The following is a 22,616-nucleotide window of genomic DNA, read 5'->3' as shown; positions in this document are numbered from 1 at the left end:
TTTCCGCACGCAGACAATTATAGCAGCGCGCAAAAGTTATATTCAAGACTGAAAACTAGTATTCACACCACCAAAGTAGAACTAAATATTATCCTTTGCCGGTGCATATTGCGTATAGAAAGGTCAGTTTCATCTAGCAGCGACAACTATCTTTTTGAAAGTGACAGTTGCACTTTAAATTTAGCAAATAAAAATATACATTGAAGCTCATAGTGGAAAATTATAAATAATATACTCATAAATAATGGTCAGGGAAAGAACTTTATAGTAAACACTAATATTCAAACGATGCCAGTTACGGCCAAGTTACAGCAAATGAAATTTAGATATGATGGAAAACTATTCCTTTCCAATTTGAAATTTCTTAAATACGTGTGACATGATAAATAAGGATTATAACCTATTTCTCATTGGAATAGTAAATACAAATTCCTATAAGTAGGCAAAGTACTTAGGGTGCAAATTTGGAGTGTAGGGTCAAGCTTAGATTAACTCTAAGTTCAACCTACTCGTTAACTTGTAATTAACAGGGTGGCGAAGAAGTTACGGCGGGTGACGTAGAGGAATAACTGAAGCGAAAGACACGTAATGAAAGAAGTGAATCAAAATTGTGATAGTCGCTCTACATTTAATGCTTCCTCAGCACAAAAAATTCATCTTCATCACCCGAGTAGGATCTACACGTAAGTTTTATTAGTCCACCTTCAAATTCTAACATCCACAAAACCATCTTTCTGTATGCCTCCGATTTGGGGTATCATCTATATTCTATAAAGTCCCCTAACGCACTCATTCATTCATTCATTCACTCACTCATACAAATGTTTGGGGTGAACGAGACGAAGTACGGCAAAAAGTCTAATGAAGACCCCCTCTAAAATTGTCTGAAACCCCAGGAAAAATTATGAAAACACGAAATTTACAATTATTTATCTGTCTATTCATATTAAATTGAGTATGGGGATTAGTTCAAAAAATGGCCACCAAATTCCAATGGCAGCGCGGCAGTCATACAAACGAACAATCATAGCAACATATTTGTTTATGCAAATAAGAGGAGCTAAATTGGGAAAGAAGATAAAGGAATTAAAACGAAAAACTGATATATATAAGGAAGGAAATAAGGAAACTAATATTTGAAGTGTCTATTTCTTTGTGTCTTCTTTCCACAAGAACAAACATCTGTTTAAATCAAAGCGCATTCAAATCAAAAGCGGAAAAATATAAGGTAGGAAATTAGTTGTTGTTTTTGATATATTACATCGAAAGTGTGGTGGTTATTAATTTCAAAGTTAACAAGTGCACTAAATGCCATTTTAGAAATATGATTCGTGCTGTTGACTATAGTTCGTATCTTGTTGGCGATACACGATTGTAGTAGAAAGACTTTTAAACAAGTCTTACATAATATAGGTAGGTAAAAATGATTATATTTTCATTTTTTGTGACGGTGATAACTTTTTATTTTTACGTTCTTTTTTCCGTTAATGTCCTTTTTAATGTACAATGTTATCCGTGAGCTGCAGGAGTGAATAGGCAGTGAATAATACAATATGGAAGATAAGTGCAAATAAAGGTATTTCTTATTCAATTATTTGTCTTGAGAAAATCACGTTTCCTTGAGTGACTAAGTTATTCAACAGTGAAAATTATCGAAATCTTGACATTCACAAAGTCTTGTACACCAAAGGCTGTGATCCGTTACTCACCAGATTTATTGCGCATTGCGTTGGATATTAAAGCTGAGATATTTGTGTATCCCGATTCATTAAAACTTTAAATAGAGGTATTTCTGAAGTGAAATCATTTGCGATCAGGATAAATTATATTTCGATAAAATTCGTCATACTAGCCCCAATTCATGCTAAGGCGCATTTGTTCTAGATATTGATATTCAGTCGCTACGTAATTCGCTTACGAAGGGGAACAGCTGTTACATCTTATTCGTATATCAAGAATTTGGTTGAGTTTTGTGGAAAATAATTAATAAACGTGTTTTTCATGGTAATACGTAAAGTCGTTATGTTATGATATTACGTATGCATTGGGTGTTACAGTGGAACGTGGTCTCAACGTTTTTTGAATTTGAATTGAATAAGTTCGAGAAACTCGTAGAAATTTATTTTACCTTTTTAGACCGTCAGAAAAACGTTTCTCTTCATAAATATTTACATTCATATTGTAGCCTACGTACCATGCGCTCGTTTTACGTGAAAGTGGAAATATTGCTTATACCTAAGCTAGCCAGTTTAAAAGTAAACGATCCTTAAGGTAGTTTGAGCGAAAAATCAATCATCATAGAATTCTATGATTTTTATCTCATTGTAAAGAAAAAGTCTTGATCTTTCCAGTGATATCATAATATACACCCCTTACCGGGCTAAATTCAGAGATATTTGTGAGCAAAGAGAAGCTGATTTACATGGCGTAGATAGGAGCCATGCGCCTTGGCGACAGAATTTATTTAAAAAGAATTATTTCCCGTTCATAGAAATCGACGAAAAACTAACTGAGTGTAGTAAACTTCATTTATGAATTTTTGGTTGCATTAAAATTATAGGTCACCGGTAGTATAATTAAAATATAAAAGAAAAACTTTTCGTCGAACAGGCATTTCCTGCAGACGACCGGATGCCGGAAGATTCGGCTTGGCAACGCTGCTTTAGAATTAAACGTAAACAAACATGATCGCATACAAGGAATAAGCATTACTGGATATAATTGATTGCGCAAGAGTTTAGTGTACTGACTTTCCATATTGTCGCAGTAAATTCCAAGTACAAAAATTACTTCGTGGTGGGCATTGGGAAGTGAAATATGAGATTCGCGATTCCTGATACTATTTGGGTTTCTGTAAACTTCGAATGAAGAGATTTCTTATGTGTACGTAAATATTATTTGGCATGCTTTGGGAGGAAAGATATTACCGATTTTACGCATACTAAAGGTGTCTGCGTATTTACTTTCACAAGTACAATTCTCCATCCGCATTAATGAACTTGCTATTTGTGATGAAATCGAGTGGCTCAAACCATCTTTTAGGTATGAGCCGCGCGTGAAACCTATTGAACAACGTTAACAGGTAGTTATTGACAGGTACTTTTCATATTTAAGTCAACGCAGTCCGAACCTTACATAAACGAAAGGACAGGATTCATAGCGAGATATTATGAGTGTAGACATGCGTTTACACTTAAGTCAAACAACACATTTCGTTTATGGTAAAATTCTGTTGAATCATCTCCCTTTTGGAAATCAGAATTCATCCCACAATGCATAAAACCTACTAAATCTTGTTGCCTTAACCGAATTTGAGGAAACCTTTCGAAAAAATGAATGTATAACCAGCCCTCCGAATATATTAACATTGGTCGACATCGATTTTAAATTACCTATCTTTTCTTCCACGTAATGCAAAATTACAAGATTGCACTGTTGGAAAGTTCTTGCTCCAGTAACTGTAGATTTCCACGTCATGAATGCAGAGCTGTCTACTAACCACGAAGCAATCAAATGAATCTAATCTTTAGAGAGAACGTAACCGAAGTATAAATTAATCTTCCAATAATAGTCATATTGAGTCTCAAAGGAAGTGCATCTTGCCATTTCCTTACAACAATCCCTTAGGAACAAGAAATTCACACCAAATGGACTTCTGCTTACATCAGTACAGAGATATCAAAAGCTAAAAAATCACAATATTGTGCTTCAACCACTAAAATCTCCATAACACTATTCTAAATGAAGCTTGCCATTCACCTTGATGCCTACTGCAATACCCCCTTACCTTTAGGTAAACTGGATACAATTTCAATATTCTGCTTTTCATCTCAAGGCCCTATTCTGGAAATATATGCACATAGTTACCAACTTAGGGTTTGTAGGAAGGGATCAGACAAAAAATGATATATTACTACACTTCTGGTATACATATTTATTATTAATACATAACAAAAATTACAAAATATTTACAGAAAAGCACTCTAAAATGTTACATAAATGCAGCAATACACATTTCAGTTTCAGTGAGTGTTGGCTAAGAACATAAAAAGGAGAGCCAGGGCTCCCAAGAGACATTAAATTGGCTACTATATACTTTGTTTGTTTGTATATGAGGTATTTCTCTGCTGTCTTATCACTCTAACTTGCTTGTGATAATGTTCCCTAATATTTCCAACGTAGTAGTGGGATTTTTTCCTTCAAATCAGTGTTAAAAAAATACACTTCAGGCATTCACAGTAAATTTTGAAGAAATGGGCAGAGGCTAGTCTTAAAAAGAAACATTTCTTTGTTAGCATTCAACACTGCATATGCCATGTGCCCCACTCCAGCAGAATAGAAGAAAAAATGAAGGCTACAGTAAGGAGGCAAGTTACAGTCCCTGTGAAGCAACTTAGGTTGTTCCCGAAGTCATTGTAAGAGCAAAAGATATAATACGAAAGGGAATATGTTACCAATGTTAGCTATGTAAGCTGATCTTGATAGTGATTAACTTCAGGAGCCAATAGCATTGAACATGGAGACCACCAGATTTGCCTTAACCTTATTTCTACACAATATGGAGAAGCTGGTGGACATTTTCAGGTTAATTTTATATATAAAGATATTTATATACATAGAGTGGAACACAATGTCTTTCAGTAATTAGATGGCAATTAGTTAAACAGTACTTTAAAAAAACTTTCACCGATGCAAATAATAATAAAATCCTTGCTACCCTTGTAACAACAATCCCTTGGGAGGGACAGCATAATTTTCTTGCCAATCAAGGTGCGCAAAGAAATTGATCAGCCCTATCGACAAAATCCCACTAACAATTCAGGAGGGAGTTTCTAAAGAGTCATTCTCACTCAAAGGCATTGACGCATTAACCAGTATACAAGATAATCACCCAAAAGAAAACATGGAAAAATTGCCCAATATTATGTCACGCTAACCTTTAGACCCTTGCAGCAAACCTGAAGATACTAGTTAAAATACTCAGGAGACACCTGTTAACACAAGCCAGAGGACGTGGGGAGAATCTTAAAGAAGCTAAAAAATCTCTAATAGACTTTACAGTATGACCATTTCTACTATGTACATTTAAAACATGCTATACATAAGGCATAAGATAATTTATCAGTCTTACTCTTTTTAATTTTCTCTTTTTATTCATCAGTCATACTCTTTAAGTTTTCTCAACTCCTCAAAATATTTACTAATAGCCTCAATAGACTTTTGAAACTCTATTCTCCTTTGGATGGTAACATGGGGCTTACCATTGATACTCTCTCCCATGTGTACTTAATCTTATTCCCTCAGTTCCACATATTCTGAGTATTTCCACCAACTTCTCCATATTAAGCCAGCCGTAGCCATTTGGGAAATCATTAAGCTTGAAATAACACTCCACAGGGTTTGTAACATTGCCACCTTCTGTGTCTTCTACACATTGCACAGATAGTGCTGCATACATCATACGCAAGTAATTTTTTGGAGTGGTAATCAATGACAGACCCATGCCCTGTAAATGTAAAAAGAAAGACATTTTAACTGTTAACATAATAAAGAGGAACAATTTATACATTATTTATTTCCCAGAAAATATGATGGAATTTACCAGATTTACTGTCATATGATTACCCATTGCCTTTCTTCTGCCATCCATAATCATAAGAGGCAATGATATCTACCTCAGCTCCAACATTGCATTGCATTGGAGACTCTTCACTGGGAGTCATGCCACTGAAATAAATTATGTAAACTGAATGAGGGGCCACATATTAATTAGCCAATGCACTGCACTTAGATTTCTGTGACTGGGTGGAATTAAAACTAAGGAATAGAAATAGTATGATAACATTGGAGGTTATCTACCGCCTAACTTATGATGCTCTTGAATTCAACATTAGGGAGGACATTGTATATGTGTCAGACACTTATATCCTATCATTGGTTAATGTGACACAAATACATTTTGCCACTTAAGAACTCATTAGCCTAACAAGAACATTAATCAGTATGTATAATGAAGTATTACTAACATTATAAATTGCAATATTTCCACTGAGTTTTATTATGACAAAACGCGTTTCATTGCTACAAACAACATTATCAAGTGTTGTTGTCATAATAAAACTCAGTGGAAATATTGCAATGTCTTTTTAATTGTACTAGGTAATATTAAAGACTTCCACCATATTGTGCCCAACATAATACCAGATATAGTGAAGTAGGTTGTAATTATGATAAATGTAGGAAAGCAACCACAATCAGGACAGAACCATGAAGAACAACAGGGAGATGGATGTCGATGGATTGGAACATTTCCCTGCAATATTATTTCCACTAGTAAAATATGATTATATGCAATTATTTTAGAAAGATAAGTTTAATGTGATCATTAGCATTCACTCAATACAACATTAAGAATTTGAAATGAATAATGGTTTGCAAATAGTATGTCCAGCCGTGACTATTAAAAAATTAACGACAGAGAAAACATTTCTTCACATTGCATAAAAAACAGGTTGTGAGAGAAGGATGAACATCATAAGTGGAAAGGGTATGGCCACGGAAAAAAAACTGATTGAATTATAACTAATACTCCTCTTCTGGCAAGCACATGCAAATAGCTGTTAGAGGAGACAGGTAATCCCTTTAAGAAATCAAGAAAAAGTTTTTGATCCACGAAAAATATTGAAAGTCTTAGATAAAGAAGTAGCATGTAAAATTATGACATAGAATAATAGTTGCAACTCTGAGCACACCAGTAAAAGGGCTGTGCTGAGTACTTTACCTCTTTAAGAAACAATGACTAAGGAATAATAATCAAGGAGAAATTAGATTGTCTTCAATTGCTGAATAAATACTTAAGATATGGATACTATAGTTGAAAATATATGTTAGATAGACTTCTAATCCTATGACCTGATAACAGATCACCATAATTAATCAACTTATAATCCACATTAACACAATCCAGCAATTATTGATTTTCTATGTTAAAAACAGCAAATCTGCGGTAATTCTCTGGTTCTAAATATCAAACACTTTATATAGCTCACATCACCAAATTCCAGTCAACAGTCACTTAATCAATTATGGTTTCATCCAAAGGAACCAATAACAAATTACATTGAAGGACAATAAAAAATTAAATGAAAGTAATTTAAAATTACACTTGAACAAAGTAATCATCAAAAAAATTAAAGCCTCTGCATTTCCTAAATTTTAGTTTATATATTGGACCTACTACTGGTAATGTTCTTGGAATGCAATGTACATGTAAATAAAAAGCACACCGACTGAATATTTCCAAGAAATATGAAAGAACGTTATGCAACCACAAGGAACATTTAAAAAAAATGAATTAACATTCACATTGGGTTTCGGGGGACCAATAACGCTACTATTTATTATAGTCTCATTTTTTAACTGATGCGGTGAAACTTACGGTGTTAAGGCCAAAGCGAGAAGCTTCTCCACCTCCACAGCTTCCGTACTCGATTGCATCTTCAACCTTTGACCCCACAGATCGCTCCTACCTTTTCCAAGTGGAATTGGCGACAGACGGAATAATTAGGGTTGCCAAAACCCGATTTATTTGCTCATTCTCAACACATGACAGGACGCACACTATAAATGAAACAAAAATTTATTTTCAGCTAATAACATACTTCCATTCTTAAATTCGCAATGAGGTATTTACTAGAGCACTTACCTATATTCACTGAACGTTCGAGAAGAACTCTTCTGTCTCTTCGTAAATTCCTTCTTCCGCACAAACCGCCCCGCTTTACTAGTGGATGGCTTCATCGTTAAAGCGGAGAAGGCTGAAAAACTGGCATATTTCACTAAAAAGTTAGAAGAATACTCGACTTTCTAAAGTATATTTCAACACCGAAATCTATGCACTTGTATGCACTCCTGTAACGCTTCAAGCCATTCACTTGTTTCTCTGACTAGTTGTGAGCCGCACCAACCTAAGAAATTTGACGTTGTTGCCAAGTCGAACGTCTCTTTGACATATGTCATTTCTTGGGATACAATGCTTTAAAATTGCTTTCTAATATAAGTAACCTTTATAGTTTTATGTTTGAACATTTCAGATACCAGGATATCGTACTCCAAGTCGGGATTAAGTCCATACTATATTAAGGAAACTTAGTATTATATTACTAAAAGTACCGTTGGTACCTTTGGTAATAAGTCAAGATAGAGTTTAAAATACGTATATTTTGTTCATTATCGAGAAAAATAAGCAACTGAAGCAAATATTTTCCCGACAAAAAATTATAAAATTGTATCAAAAGCCTTAACAACTCATGATATTTGTAAATTTTGAGAAGATACAGTCGCTGTTATGACTACGGATCTATCTCGCTCAAACTACCTTAAGTAACAAGTAGCAAACAAAAAGTGTAAGACCTCCCACAGTGAGCATAACAGGCCGCAAGCCTTTTTCGGGGGGGCCTAGGGGTGGCAGAGCCCCCCCAGCGAGCAAAGCGAGTCAATACATAAAAACGCTTGAAAATCCGAAAGGCAGCTCATTGTCTCCATTGGACGAACTCACCCTTGCTGGAGAACGGCAACTTCACGAAGCTTCATTAACACGAAGATTCACACATTTTTTCGTCGCTTGTAAGAACTTTAACCGCCGTTAAGTAAGCCCACTCCGATTTTTTAAGGAACTAATCGGCTAAGATAGACTTTGATGGAACATATACATTTGAACTCTTATCCCAACCTGTTCATACTTCCTTGAATACCCAATATTTAATGTCAATGTCAAATCCTAGAAAATACTCAAGTCCATTAGAATAAATTGATTAAAAACATTTTGCAAATAAGTTAAAGTTGGGTATCTAAGATATCAAAATAATCAAGTTGGGGATCTAATTTCAATAAATTTTGAATTAAGACGGTTTAAAATCATAACCAAAATAAACTGAGCAGAAGGAGCCATGCCAACGCAAACACTGACCGAAAAACCAGAGCGCTACACGCCGAGGACACCTAAAAGAGGCAAAAATATAAACAATCGTTTATTTGGCGAGCTCTGTTTGTTTACTGATTCCGCCCGTGAATTGCCTGGACGACAGCGAGGCTAACAACCTCTTTCGAAAACGTCGCCTGAGGCAGTTCAGCGCGGCTGCTTTCCACATTCGCACTCGCAGAAAAACGGCTTAAAATCTTCCGCCTTTGTAGTCAAGACTTTACGTCCATCACGAAATGTATGCATACGACCGGTGCATTAGCCGTTTGCACGCGTGCAAACAACGCCGGACCGTCCACATTCATTAAGACAATAAATAATATTCACGATTTCATCTCTCCCTCTCCTCCAAAAGATGTTTCCCATATTGAGCCACTCAAAAAAATTCCCTGGAATACTGGGGCTACGGTGTCTAAATTACTAACATGCGTGCCTGTGCAGAAGGATATGGGCCAAACCATTACGCAAGAGAAGACTTTTAATTTCGTGGTAAGTAGTGGCTATATACCTCACGATTGTGAGATGTATATTTCTTTAAACGAGTAAATGATACAAGATGGATCAAAATGTCATCAAAATAAGATGAATCAAGAGAATGTTTTAGATTTTCTTTTGCTTAACTTCAAAGTTATCCCACAGGAAAGGCCCCAAAACCCCATATAAAACCCTTCAACTTTAATGATACAATAATAATGTCGCAATAATAGCCTCCAAGCAAACTCACCAGCCAATACTAATAAAGTATATAACCAGCATGCGCTTGTTCACCATCTTGGTACAATTTTCTTCTGTGAACAGCGACCGCTTACCTTTAAACGTTTACCATATCTAAGCTGTGGAGCTAAAAACCATTCCATATATCGCAGGGAGAAATCGAAACACGCTTTCGTCAGCCAATCAAATTACGCTAACCTGATAATTGACTATTTTTTTTAAATTATATGCCACGCAGTAGCGGATACAGAAAAAACTCAAGGGGGACGGGGGGCGCAAAATATTTATTGAGAACTTTTATGGGATTGAAAAATAAGTCCCATGCAAAGTTTGAGAAAGTCTCATTTAAGCTGAATATGCACATATACAATATAATGCTATCTTATGATATAAAAAAGTTTCGATTGTGGTTCTGCTAGGTTAGGCAATACAGGTAGCCCCGCAAGGGGGGGCGCCCCCTGCGCCCTCCATATGTATCCGCCAGTGGTGCCACGATATATGGCCCTATAAAACTAAATCACTGGTTAAAAACCTTGAGAGCACTGATATGTTGCGCGAGATATCATCACGGAAACTGGGTTGTACAACACTTTTTTCTCAATGTACAAGGCTTGATGCGAATAGCATACGTGAATAAAGAGGTAGAAGGCGCATCTGAGTGCACTGTCCTCGTCTAAGAGACACATCAAGGATGAATCTATAACTGGTGGAATGCAGAACCAAGCAATCAAACTCATCATTCAACGACTCATTATACACAATATGTAAGGAAAAAAATGAATTATGCGCACACATAAATTATTTAGATGAATTATGTTTCCTAATGAAGATACATCGATTTGAATTTATATCTTTTTGTATTAGGCCCCCATAAGAAATACACGCATCCCGTCTATCTACGTCACAAATATAAGAACATAGGCTAAATTTTGAAAGCGGGGATATTAGAGAAGGCAGGGATAAGGGAGTGACCATAGAAGAGATATCAATAGGATTGCGGATTTTACAGTACAGATGTCAGCAGTGTCTAATGTACGATTCGATTAGTATAGCAAATACGCAAATTGGCATAACTTGATAAGTGTGTACGTTGGACCAATGAAACTTGGTAAACAGGTACATCTTGGTATTTCTCACGATACTCTATGGTAGTATGTTTTGTATTCAGTCTCACGTTCGATATATATCGAATCTACTTTTTCTTAAAATATATCGAATTGCTATAACATGTAGGATTTAACATTCAAGGACATAGTTTACTAGGGATTAAATAGTAGATACCCATAGACTGGTTTTAAAACCAATAGCATTGCGGATTTTACAGTACAGATGTCAGTATGATCGAAAAATCGATTCGATTATTATAGCAAATACGTAAATGGGCATAACTTCAATAGATTTACCGTTGGATCAATGACATTTGGTGATTGGGTACATATTGGTATTCCTCACGATGCCCAATGAAAATTTGTTTTTTACGTAGTCTCACATTCGATATATATCGAATCTACTTTTTCTTAAAATGTATCGAATTGCTATAACATATAGGATTTTACATCCAAGGACATAGTTTACTAGGGATTAAATAGTAGATACCCATTGACTAGATTTTAAACCAATAGCCTTGCGGATTTTACAGTACAGATGTCAGTATGATCGAAAAATCGATTCGATTAATATAGCAAATACGTAAATTGGCATAACTTCAATAGATTTACCGTTGAATCAATGAAATTTGGTGATTGGGTACATATTGGTATTCCTCACGATGCCCAATGAAAATTTGTTTTTTACGTAGTCTCACATTCGATATATATCGAATCTACTTTTTCTTAAAATGTATCGAATTGCTATAACATATAGGATTTTACATCCAAGAACATAGTTTACTAGGGATTAAATAGTAGATACCCATTGACTGGATTTTAAACCAATAGCCTTGCGGATTTTACAGTACAGATGTCAGTATGATCGAAAAATCGATTCGATTATTATAGCAAATACGTAAATGGGCATAACTTCAATAGATTTACCGTTGGATCAATGACATTTGGTGATTGGGTACATATTGGTATTCCTCACGATGCCCAATGAAAATTTGTTTTTTACGTAGTCTCACATTCGATATATATCGAATCTACTTTTTCTTAAAATGTATCGAATTGCTATAACATATAGGATTTTACATCCAAGGACATAGTTTACTAGGGATTAAATAGTAGATACCCATTGACTAGATTTTAAACCAATAGCCTTGCGGATTTTACAGTACAGATGTCAGTATGATCGAAAAATCGATTCGATTAATATAGCAAATACGTAAATTGGCATAACTTCAATAGATTTACCGTTGAATCAATGAAATTTGGTGATTGGGTACATATTGGTATTCCTCACGATGCCCAATGAAAATTTGTTTTTTACGTAGTCTCACATTCGATATATATCGAATCTACTTTTTCTTAAAATGTATCGAATTGCTATAACATATAGGATTTTACATCCAAGAACATAGTTTACTAGGGATTAAATAGTAGATACCCATTGACTAGATTTTAAACCAATAGCCTTGCGGATTTTACAGTACAGATGTCAGTATGATCGAAAAATCGATTCGATTAATATAGCAAATACGTAAATGGGCATAACTTCAATAGATTTACCGTTGAATCAATGAAATTTGGTGATTGGGTACATATTGGTATTCCTCACGATGCCCAATGAAAATTTGTTTTTTACGTAGTCTCACATTCGATATATATCGAATCTACTTTTTCTTAAAATGTATCGAATTGCTATAACATATAGGATTTTACATCCAAGGACATAGTTTACTAGGGATTAAATAGTAGATACCCATTGACTGGATTTTAAACCAATAGCCTTGCGGATTTTACAGTACAGATGTCAGTATGATCGAAAAATCGATTCAATTATTATAGGAAATACACAAATTTGTATAACTTGAAAAGTATACCCGTTGGACCAATGAAATTTGGCAAATATGCACATCTTGGTATTCTTCACAATGCCCAACATAAATGTGTTTTGTATGTTGTCTAACGTGCGATATATATCGAATATGCTTTTTCCTCAAATATATCGAACTGCTATAACAAATAGGATATTACATCCAAGGGCATAGTTGACCAGGTTTTATATAGTAGATACCCATAGACAGAAAGTTAAACCAATAGCATTTCGAGTTTTACAATACAGATGTCAGTAGGATCGAAAAATCGATTCGATTATTATAGCAAATACGTAAATTGGCATAACTTCAATACTATATCCGCTGGACCAATGAAATTTCGTGAATGGGTAAAACCTGGTATTTCTCACAATGCCCAATGGAAATATGTTTTGTATGTAGTCTTACGTTCGATATATATCGAATCTACTTTTTCTTAAAAGATATCGAATTGCTATAACCTATAGGATTTTACATGTAGGGACATAGTTGACCAGGAATTTTAAAGAAGTTACCCATACACTGGAAGTTAAACCAATAGTATTGCGGATTTTAAAGTACAGATGTCAGTATAATCGAAAGATCGATACGATAATTATAGCAAATACGCAAATTGGCATAACTTGATTGCTTTATAAGTTGGACCAAAGAAATTTTGGGAATGGGTATATCATGATATTTCTCACAATGCCCAATAGAAATATGTTTTGTATATGGTCTCACATGCGATATATATCGAATCTTCATTATCCAAATTATATCGATTTGCGTTAAAATTTAGGAATTTACATCCACAGGCATTGTTGACCAGGAATTATAGAGTAGATGACTATTAACTGGAATTATAATATACAGCGTTGCGGATTTTACAGTGCAGATGGCATTTTAATCGAAAGATCGAATCGATTATTGTAGCAAATATGCAAATTGGCATAATTTAAATAGTATATGCGTTGGACCAATGAAATTTGGTGAATGGGTACACATTGGTATTCCTCACAATGCCCAATGGGAAGATTTTTTGTATGTAGTCTCTCATTCGATATATATCGAATATACTTTTTCTTAAAATATATGGAATTGTTATAACACATCGGAATTTACATCAATGGGCAAAGTTGACCAGGAATAATATGGTGAATGGCCATTGACCGGAATTAAAATCAAACGCATTGCGAATTTTACATTACAGATGCAGTATAATCGAATGATCGAATCGATTATTATACAAAATACGGAAAATGGCATAACTTGATTCGTATATTTTTTGGACCAATGAAATTTGGTGAATGTGTACATCCTGATATTCTTCACAAAGCCCAATCGAATATGTTTTCCATTTACTGTCTCATTAGATGTATATCGATTCAGCGTTTTCTTAAAATATATATTGAATTGCTATAACATGCAGGATTTTACATCCGCGGGCGTATTTGACCATGAAATATAGGGTAGATGACCTAATGGGAAGATAAATCAATAGGATTGCGAATTTATATTTTCACATGTGAGTAAACTTGACAATTCGTTATGATTATGGTAGCAAATATGCTAATTTGCGTATCTTTTTTACTACTGATGTTAGACAAAAGAAATTTTATGAATATGTTTATTAAAGCATTGTTCATGCTGCACCAATGAAATATATTCGTTTGTTATGCTCCCATTCGACACCTATCGAATATACCTTTTGTAAAATATATCGAACTGCTATTACTTACCAAATATAACATCAACGGAGACAGTTGAACATTCTTCGGTTCTTTCTCCAATTTAAGTTTCATAACCGTATTTATATATTTATTGTAATCAATGCGTTTTGTTGTTATAAACCTTCCTTAGATCTAGAAAAATGACAGCATTGAGAGACATACATCGTCAGAGAAATCCGAACATTACTTCATTATTCGAGACATATTTATTCGAATAATCATTTCATTAGTCACTGTTCATTTATTTTCTAATAATGATGTATTTAATTTCATTAAGTCTGCTGTATTCAAACGCTAAAAATCAAAAATAAAGGTGATATAATCCTAGGTTAAGGGCTAAAATAAGAAAAATCGGCTACATTTCATAAGTTCATCTATCGTACACTATATATTTTTCTACATTGCGCAATTCATTCATATCAAAATGGTTTCCCGAAGCATTGATCACCGTGGTTACTAAGAAGGTCTTAAGTATTGTTGACAGTGAATGAGCGTATTGTCCGCATATTTCACTCATTCAAACGATATTTGGGGTGTTTCTTTCGCTTTTTGAACCACTTATGGGCATATGACTCGGAAACATGTAACACAACTATGTTCCCACCCTCCTAATTACCCGCTTGAAGAATTCAAGCGCCCAATCGACTCGTTTATTTAAAGTCTGAAAATTGTTTTATGCCAGAAGTGGTAATATGCCGAGTATAAATCATAAATTTAAACATAATTTAAGGAGTGAGTCAATCATTGTAACCAGCAGACCGAGATAAACTTTTTGTAAACGTTGCTTTCTCTCTATGGACCAAAGATATTTAATTCACAGCCCGCTGAAATTTAACAAATCAAATTCTCAAATAGGATGTTAAGATTTGCCAAAGACTTGCCTTTTTCTCAAGAAATGATTGAACATTTATTCTGATGTCATTTCTTTAACAACACTTATGCAATATTTGCTGCATTACTTTTTGGCATACGTTTTTTTTTATTTGATGGTGGCTCAGATTTTGTTTTATGACCTTGGAGACCACCTAAAGCTCCCTCTCCTTTGTCCTTATCAGCTGTAAAATCAAAATGTTGAGAGTAAATAAATCAGAATTATTATGATTATTAATATTATTAATGCGTATTTTTTTGTTGTGAACTAAGGATGATAACTCGATTTTGCCATTAGGTGCAATACGCTGTTCGAGACGTAAATGGTAATTGGGATGGTTGATACTGATTTCATACGATGAAAAATACTAGAAATTATACTAGTATTTTATACTCTCGAGTACGGATACGCACCAGATTTTAACTTAACATAATTTTTAATAAAATAAATAAATTGATAACTGAAAACGTAACCCAAAATTATAAGGAGTTGGGATTTAGCATGGGACTCGGCGATTCCGCATTTGTCGACTCTTCTTGCCGAGAGTGTTCCACTTTACATTTGCCCAGAGATTACTCCCTCCACGCATGGAGAAATAAGATTGGATGAAATAGAAATAGATGGGGATGGTTGCAATGGGAAGAAATAGCGATGCATTCGCAACATTTCGTGCGCGTTGCATTTCCTCCGGCGCACTATCCCAAATGACAAGCGTAAACAGAGAACGCGGGGCTCGCATCCCAACGGGGGAATGTAACGGCGCCAACTGGATATTTCCATGCATATATCTCGGCTACCTCGCACAAACACACACCGAGTGAGACCTATTCCTAGGGTTGGTGTTAATGCGAGGACTTGAATGTCGAAATATGCTTTCCTCGAGGCGTGAGATGCTTCCACGGCTAAGAGACGTGTATCGCTCATCGAGGTGGTTGCGCACTAAACCATACTGAGGTCGCCTCGGAGCGCGGTCGAGCTTTCTTTTATTATTACTCTCGTCGGTTCCATGAAAAGATTCCCCTAAGAGGCTAGGGGGATGCTTACGACACGGGAGCTCGGTAATAGAGCAAAGTAGATTCAGAGAGGACGTGTTCGCAGATGACATGAGAGGTATACTTCACTTACCGTCGTATTACGGTAGATGATATCACGAAAGTAAGATAAATAAATAGACTGCAGAACAGAGAGATTTTAGATGTCGTCCTTTCCGCCGCTTTACACGGTGAATGATCATGCGAATGATCATGCTGAATGATCACGCGATATTTCACAGGATCATGCGAGCAAAATAGAACGTGTTCTAATTTTCACTGAATGATCATGCGCATGAAGTTTCATTCGCGAATTATTCCGTTATACACGGTGAATGATCATGCGCATGATCATGCTGAATGATCATGCGAATGAAATCATTCGCCGTGTATAGCGGCCTATAAGGACTATAAGGATTATAAGGACTATCAGGGATAGCTACGAATGTATCAGCAATGTGATTATCGCTGCACTCGCTAGGTAGGCTATATAGTTGAAAGGATGTTTTGCCATTTAATTACATGCATTTATTGCAGGGTTCGTGCCAACTTGCATGTGGCAATGCATGATCAATGAGAGATCACACCGTCTGCTAACACGCGCATGTGGTATGGTCTTATGACGAAGATAGTCATCATAGTTTCATATTGCATTGAATACTGCATGTTGGTGTATATAGGCGAATTTAGGGAGGCACGTGTATCCCCCTACCAGACCCTTAAAAAATAGACAAGATTTTTAATATGGTTATCATTGCTTTCGTTTTGTTTTGTGTATAACGGAACCTCAATCATTTAATTTCATATTGATAACTTTCATATTCAAATAAAGATAATATTTTATACAGCCATTGTTGTAGGTTGTTTTTAATCTCAAATATGAGAAGACCATTTGCCTGTCAGGTCTCTGTGCCCCCCCGCCCCCAGGAAAAATATTAATATTAAAGTAAAATTATACTGGAGCTAAATACGTTACATGAATATTATAAACACCCCTTTTCCCCAGTGGACCTGAGGATCTCGATCTTTTCAGGGCATTGATTGAATATGTTCCAAAACAGTGGCGTAACTACGGATGATCCTCCCAAAGCCTCAGAGAAATTAAGAAATCACTTGAAACTTTTGTCTAGATTTGATGCATAACGATGTCTGCTTAACGTTAAATTTTAAGTGCCAAAATGATATAAAATGTATTCGGAGCCTCACAGCGTGTTTAAGGTGTGGAGAACTTTAAATTTGGTAGTTTTCCTGTTCCATGGTGAAATAGAACGGAAACACTCCTTGAAATGGTGACTTTCAATAATTCTTAGGATAAGAATAAAAGACCGAGAAACTAACGATGTTATTTCCGCTATTCACAAATACGCTTTCACATTCATTGAAAAAACATGCAGTAAAGTATACCGCAGCAAAATATAATCTCTAAACAATAGTTAACCCTGAAAAACTCATTTTACTATTAGAATTATCTGTGGCCAGACGCCCAACTAACTTTCTATGCAATTTGAATGCGATCAGGTCTACCGTCCAGCATCCTAAACGATGTTATTTCCGATATTCACAAATACGCTTTCACATACATTGAAAAAACATGCAGTAAAGTATACCGCAGCAAAATATAATCTCTAAACAATAGTTAACCCTGAAAAACTCATTTTACTATTAGAATTATCTGTGGCCAGAGGCCCAACTAACTTTCTATGCAATTTGAATGCGATCAGTTCTGCCGTCCAGCATCCTAGTCACACGCTAGGAGTCCGATCATAACAATCGAGGAACAAATGCGCGAACGCGGTCTCCAAGACGGTTGCCATGCAGGGCGTTGATCCGAGTGAGCCACTCTCGCGTGGTTAGGGGGAGAGGGGGTGGGGAGGAACGGGGAAAAAGTTGTGTCGTACATGCTCCATCAATCGAACCCACATGCAGGCGACCGACCAGCAAAAGGAGGCTTATGTCGCGACTCACTGCGCACGACTATATTTGCATAACATGTGCAAAATAAAACGCATTTCTTCCTGCATTTTCCCTTTTCTTGGTTTTTTCACTCTTTAAGAATTGTACGGCCGGAATTCCATCGCTGTCAACACACCTTCCATAGTTTAACGTAGGATGGATATACTACGTTGATTACTACCCGATAACAAGATTTGGCATCCTGTGTGAGTGTATTTGTGATGTGGGCTAGTTGGTTTCATGAGGCAACGCACCCTTGGTTGGAGCTCATACCACATACATGAATGTTCACATATTGATTTAACTCAAGTGTTTTTTTATGATTTTTTGTGTGCATGTGGTAATCATGCTGCACTCTGTTGATTGGTGGCCCTCAGCCAAATACCCAAGACGTGGCTCGCAGGATATGTAAAAATCGAAGTAGAATAATGGTACACTCTTTTTCAAAGCTTTTACACTGTTTAGTTTTCAGGATTCACTCTTTCACCGCGAATCAAGATATGACGTTATTGGCATCCTATGTTTTATTAAATAATTCATTTTTCAAGAATTGTTTGTCAGTAAATTCTCTTCTCTAAGTATAGTTCTATCATATATTGTTCATGGGAGTAGATGAATGATTTTGCAGGTGTCCTATATGGTTAAAGTAAGTGAAATAACGACAGAAGTAAGGATTTTAATTTCACTCTGACCAATGGAGGAAAGCGTAGTAAGATAAAAAAGGTAGGATACATATAAAGAAATGAAGGCAATCGAAGTTATTGTAAATTAAAGAGGGAATTCCTAATTGATAATGAGGAAAATTCGGGGCAATTCGCAACATCCTCAATTCATCTACATCTACATTATACCCTGCTAACCACCTCCAGAGTATTTGGCAAGGGGTGATCGCAATTGGTCTCCCACATGCACACCACACGGTCCAAAAAACGTCACGCATAACAACAAATTATACTACCACATGCTGTTAAAAATAATAATAACATTTGGAAACATGCATCAAGCTATATATAAGTAAAGTAGGCTACACCTGAAGTCATCTGATCTATTTGTGAGGCCTAACGCTGTCGTTATAATCTCTTATTGATCGTGGAAAAAAGATCTAAGTATCTATATCTCTCTCTAAAAGATCAGTCTATATCTCTTATTTTATTAATATGATCTGATCTTCCCTAGTACGCTGTCGCACGTAGAATATGGCTACTTTGGTTAGAAAAGACACTGCCCTTGAATTTATCTATAGGTTTAGTCTTTCTTTCAATCGACGGTCCGACAGAGATTCCCATACGAGTTTATCTATGAGGTCTCTGTGCTTGAGAAGAAAGTAAGAGAGAAGAATGACGTTGGTGTAAAAAGATAAACCAATATGAAAAATGAGTGGAGAGCTGCGTCAAACCTATCTTAGACATGACGGCATATGATGAGAAATAACCATAAGGCAAGGTAAGTTCTCGTGCCCTATCTACTGTGCGTGGTGTTGCCGAAGTTCACATTTTTTGTATGTTTTGCTTGAAATGAAGGACGGGAATGCAAATTACCCTATACGGCGAACAGACACAACTGAGCGGGGAAGAGGAGTCGATTAGAAAGCAGACGAAGAAGCACTCGGCCGCGAGAGAGCTGTCGCCCCCTTTCCCGGTCGCGCGAAAATGAAAAACGAAACGATTGGCGGAAAAAAAAACAGGGGAGGGGAGAAATTGCGCATGGAAAGCAATGAATTCCCACTGGTATCACGCCCACAGAGAGCGCGAGACTGCAGCAGTGGCATCAAAAGAAGTAAAGAGTTCTGCCGCCGGCGGAGAGATCAGCTGACCGGACTACAATCACTCGAACACCAGGCGATCCACTTCGGATCATTCCTACTTCCAAGCCAGAATTTAGAAAATTGTTAAAGAGTACCACAAATTATAAATAAAAGACAAAATAGAGAGCTTCAGTTGGTCAAAGGACAAATAGTACGTCTCAAGACAGCTAGAAAAATCATTACCATCTCGGCGAATTTCGGATTTTTTGTGACCTACATTAAAATTGAAAAAATGCATATTTGCACAGTAACTGCAGGACTAGAACAAAAGTTATACATTCCAGTTCAGTAATAATGTGAACCACTAGCAAGTACTCGAGTAGTGTTTTGATGCACAAGTAGCAGAGTCGGATTTAGGGGTTGCAAGGGGGCACGCCCCCCCCCCCCGGACGCTTAAACAAATGGACAAGGTTTTCAACATAGTTATCATCACGTTCGTTTAGTTACATATATTACGGAGCCTTAACCATTTAATTTCATACTTATAACTTTCTTATTAATATAAAGAGAATATTTCGCATGGTAATTGTTGTATGTTGTTTTCTATCTCAAATATAAGAAGATCCGTCCCTTTGCCCCCCCCCCCCCCCCAGAAAAACATTATGGATGCGGCCTTGAAAGTAAGTTAGTCATTATAAACGTGTCTACACATAAATAAAACGTTTGTAAGTACATTTTAAATATTGATACAGCGTCTAAATACACATATTAAAAATTCATTTAAGAGAGTTTTAAACTGTAAAATAGTAATGTATGTGCGAGCTCAAAAACTATTTTCTCAAAAAAGTTATTAGCTTTGAATTTTGATGCAGGATATATCCTTAAAAAAAACGTAACTTAAAAAAATATTTTATTGATCCAGTATTTTTTTACTTCCTCTGAAAATACTAGAAGGCCACATTAGTGCAAATAAAATACCCAATAAAAAATCGTAACCAATTCATAATAAAATACTGACATGTAAGCAATACCAAATTATAACATAAATATGGTTACGGACGTGTATCTTTTGAACGACAGAGCTCAAAACAAATCCTCCAACCACCATCTCTCCACATTCATACCAAAGGTTTTATCTATCCACTTAGAAAGAAAGCTTCCTCAATAGCTGTCATCTTCTATTATCAAACACGAGTAATAACTAAGAGAGAAAAATGTGACGATACGAGAGAATTCACTATACAGGTGGAAATAATACGAAAAACTAAAAGGAAAGTAGAGAACATGATTGGTACACAACTAAAAATGCAATACCTTGCGAGCCACCTCTAGAATGTGTGGCAGGAAGTGATCAATCACAACCATGCAAAAGGATTCCCACATGCGCACCACACCGTCATAAAAATGTTAAGGCCGCAGTACACGGTGAATGACCATGCTGAATAATCACGTGATCATTCACAGGATTGCGAGCAATTTTCACTGAATGATCATGCTCATGAAGGTTCATTCGCGAATTGTTACGTTATACACGGCGAATGAACATGCGAATGAAATCATTATAGCGGCCTTTGCGTATAAAAACAAATTATACTTCCACAGTAATATAAAGGCAAAACTTGTAAAATACGCATTATAGACGGATTGTCGAGTACCGATTATGAACGCCACGTGTATGACACAGACTTCACGCAGACGTAAAAGGTTGCAGCTTTCGCGCTACTGGGCTACGGGCCGATGCAGAGCTCTCCGGGCTACTTGAGACCCGTTCTATGGGGCGTGTCAATTGTTTCCCGAAGGGTGGGCGGGGAGGAACGGGTTTGAGATGCTAGGCGGCCGATGGGAAAATGCTGAAGAGGCGTTGATGAGGAGAGCCGGTGGGAGGGTGAGCGTGGGAGAAAGACGAGATTGGCGGCAGTAGGAAGGAAAAGGCGAAGAAAGGTTTTGTATGAGACCATTCAGTCATCGCCGCGCCAACGGCTGGGTCCAGACAAACAACCGCATCCAGCGGATAAAAATCCCAAAGGAACGGCCGACAGCCCGATAACCACCCACAAAGATATACAAACAAGCACACATGGGCTACTATTCTTTCTGAGCTAGGACTTAAACGATCAGAAGACGAAAATTCATCACGTACTTTCCTCACTGACAATTTATTTCCGACCAAGATTTCGACATAAACGTCATCAAGAAGGTTATTGTTATCGTCATTATAAGGAAATTATTATATCGTTATTGCGGTTTCAGGAATGGAAACTTGATGGGAAATTGAAACACGAATGGAATTGGTGGAAACACTAAACTTAAGCAATTATATAACTACTTATTGCGCACATTTCAAAATTCAATAATCACACTATGCGTTTGAACGACAAGATTCACAATAAAACGTAAAACAAACATGCGTGAGACTTAAAATGCATTGAGAATTTCTCAAACTGATTGTGTTCTGGAAACCATGAACTGCATTTATCCCAACACTACGAGGTGACTTAACGGAATAGGATGTGAAACGGAGACGTATCAATGTAAATTTCAAAATATGCAGCTGGCTTCTACATCTACATCTACAAATTACCCTGCGAGCCACCTCTAGGGTGTTTGGCAGGGGGTGATCAATCACCAGCATGCAGCATG

General features: G+C 36.3%; 1 protein-coding gene and 1 long non-coding RNA gene across 2 annotated transcripts in view; both read right to left on the bottom strand.

Moving 5' to 3' along the window:
* The window catches only part of LOC124158587 (protein gone early), a 223,208-nt gene that overhangs the window by 179,461 nt on the left and 21,131 nt on the right, over nt 1–22,616 (bottom strand). The gene's annotated exons all lie outside the window — the stretch shown is intronic.
* Nucleotides 4,379–7,840, bottom strand: LOC124158589. The gene is made up of 4 exons (XR_006864841.1): nt 7,706–7,840; nt 7,439–7,620; nt 5,603–5,727; nt 4,379–5,506 (listed from the first exon to the last, which is right to left on the bottom strand). It is a non-coding gene; the product is annotated as an uncharacterized LOC124158589 (long non-coding RNA).

This window comes from Ischnura elegans, chromosome 5, assembly GCF_921293095.1.
Source record: "Ischnura elegans chromosome 5, ioIscEleg1.1, whole genome shotgun sequence".
NCBI classification, from domain to species: domain Eukaryota; kingdom Metazoa; phylum Arthropoda; class Insecta; order Odonata; family Coenagrionidae; genus Ischnura; species Ischnura elegans.
Note: the sequence above shows the minus strand (reverse complement) of the source record. Positions and strands in the feature narration are given on the sequence as shown.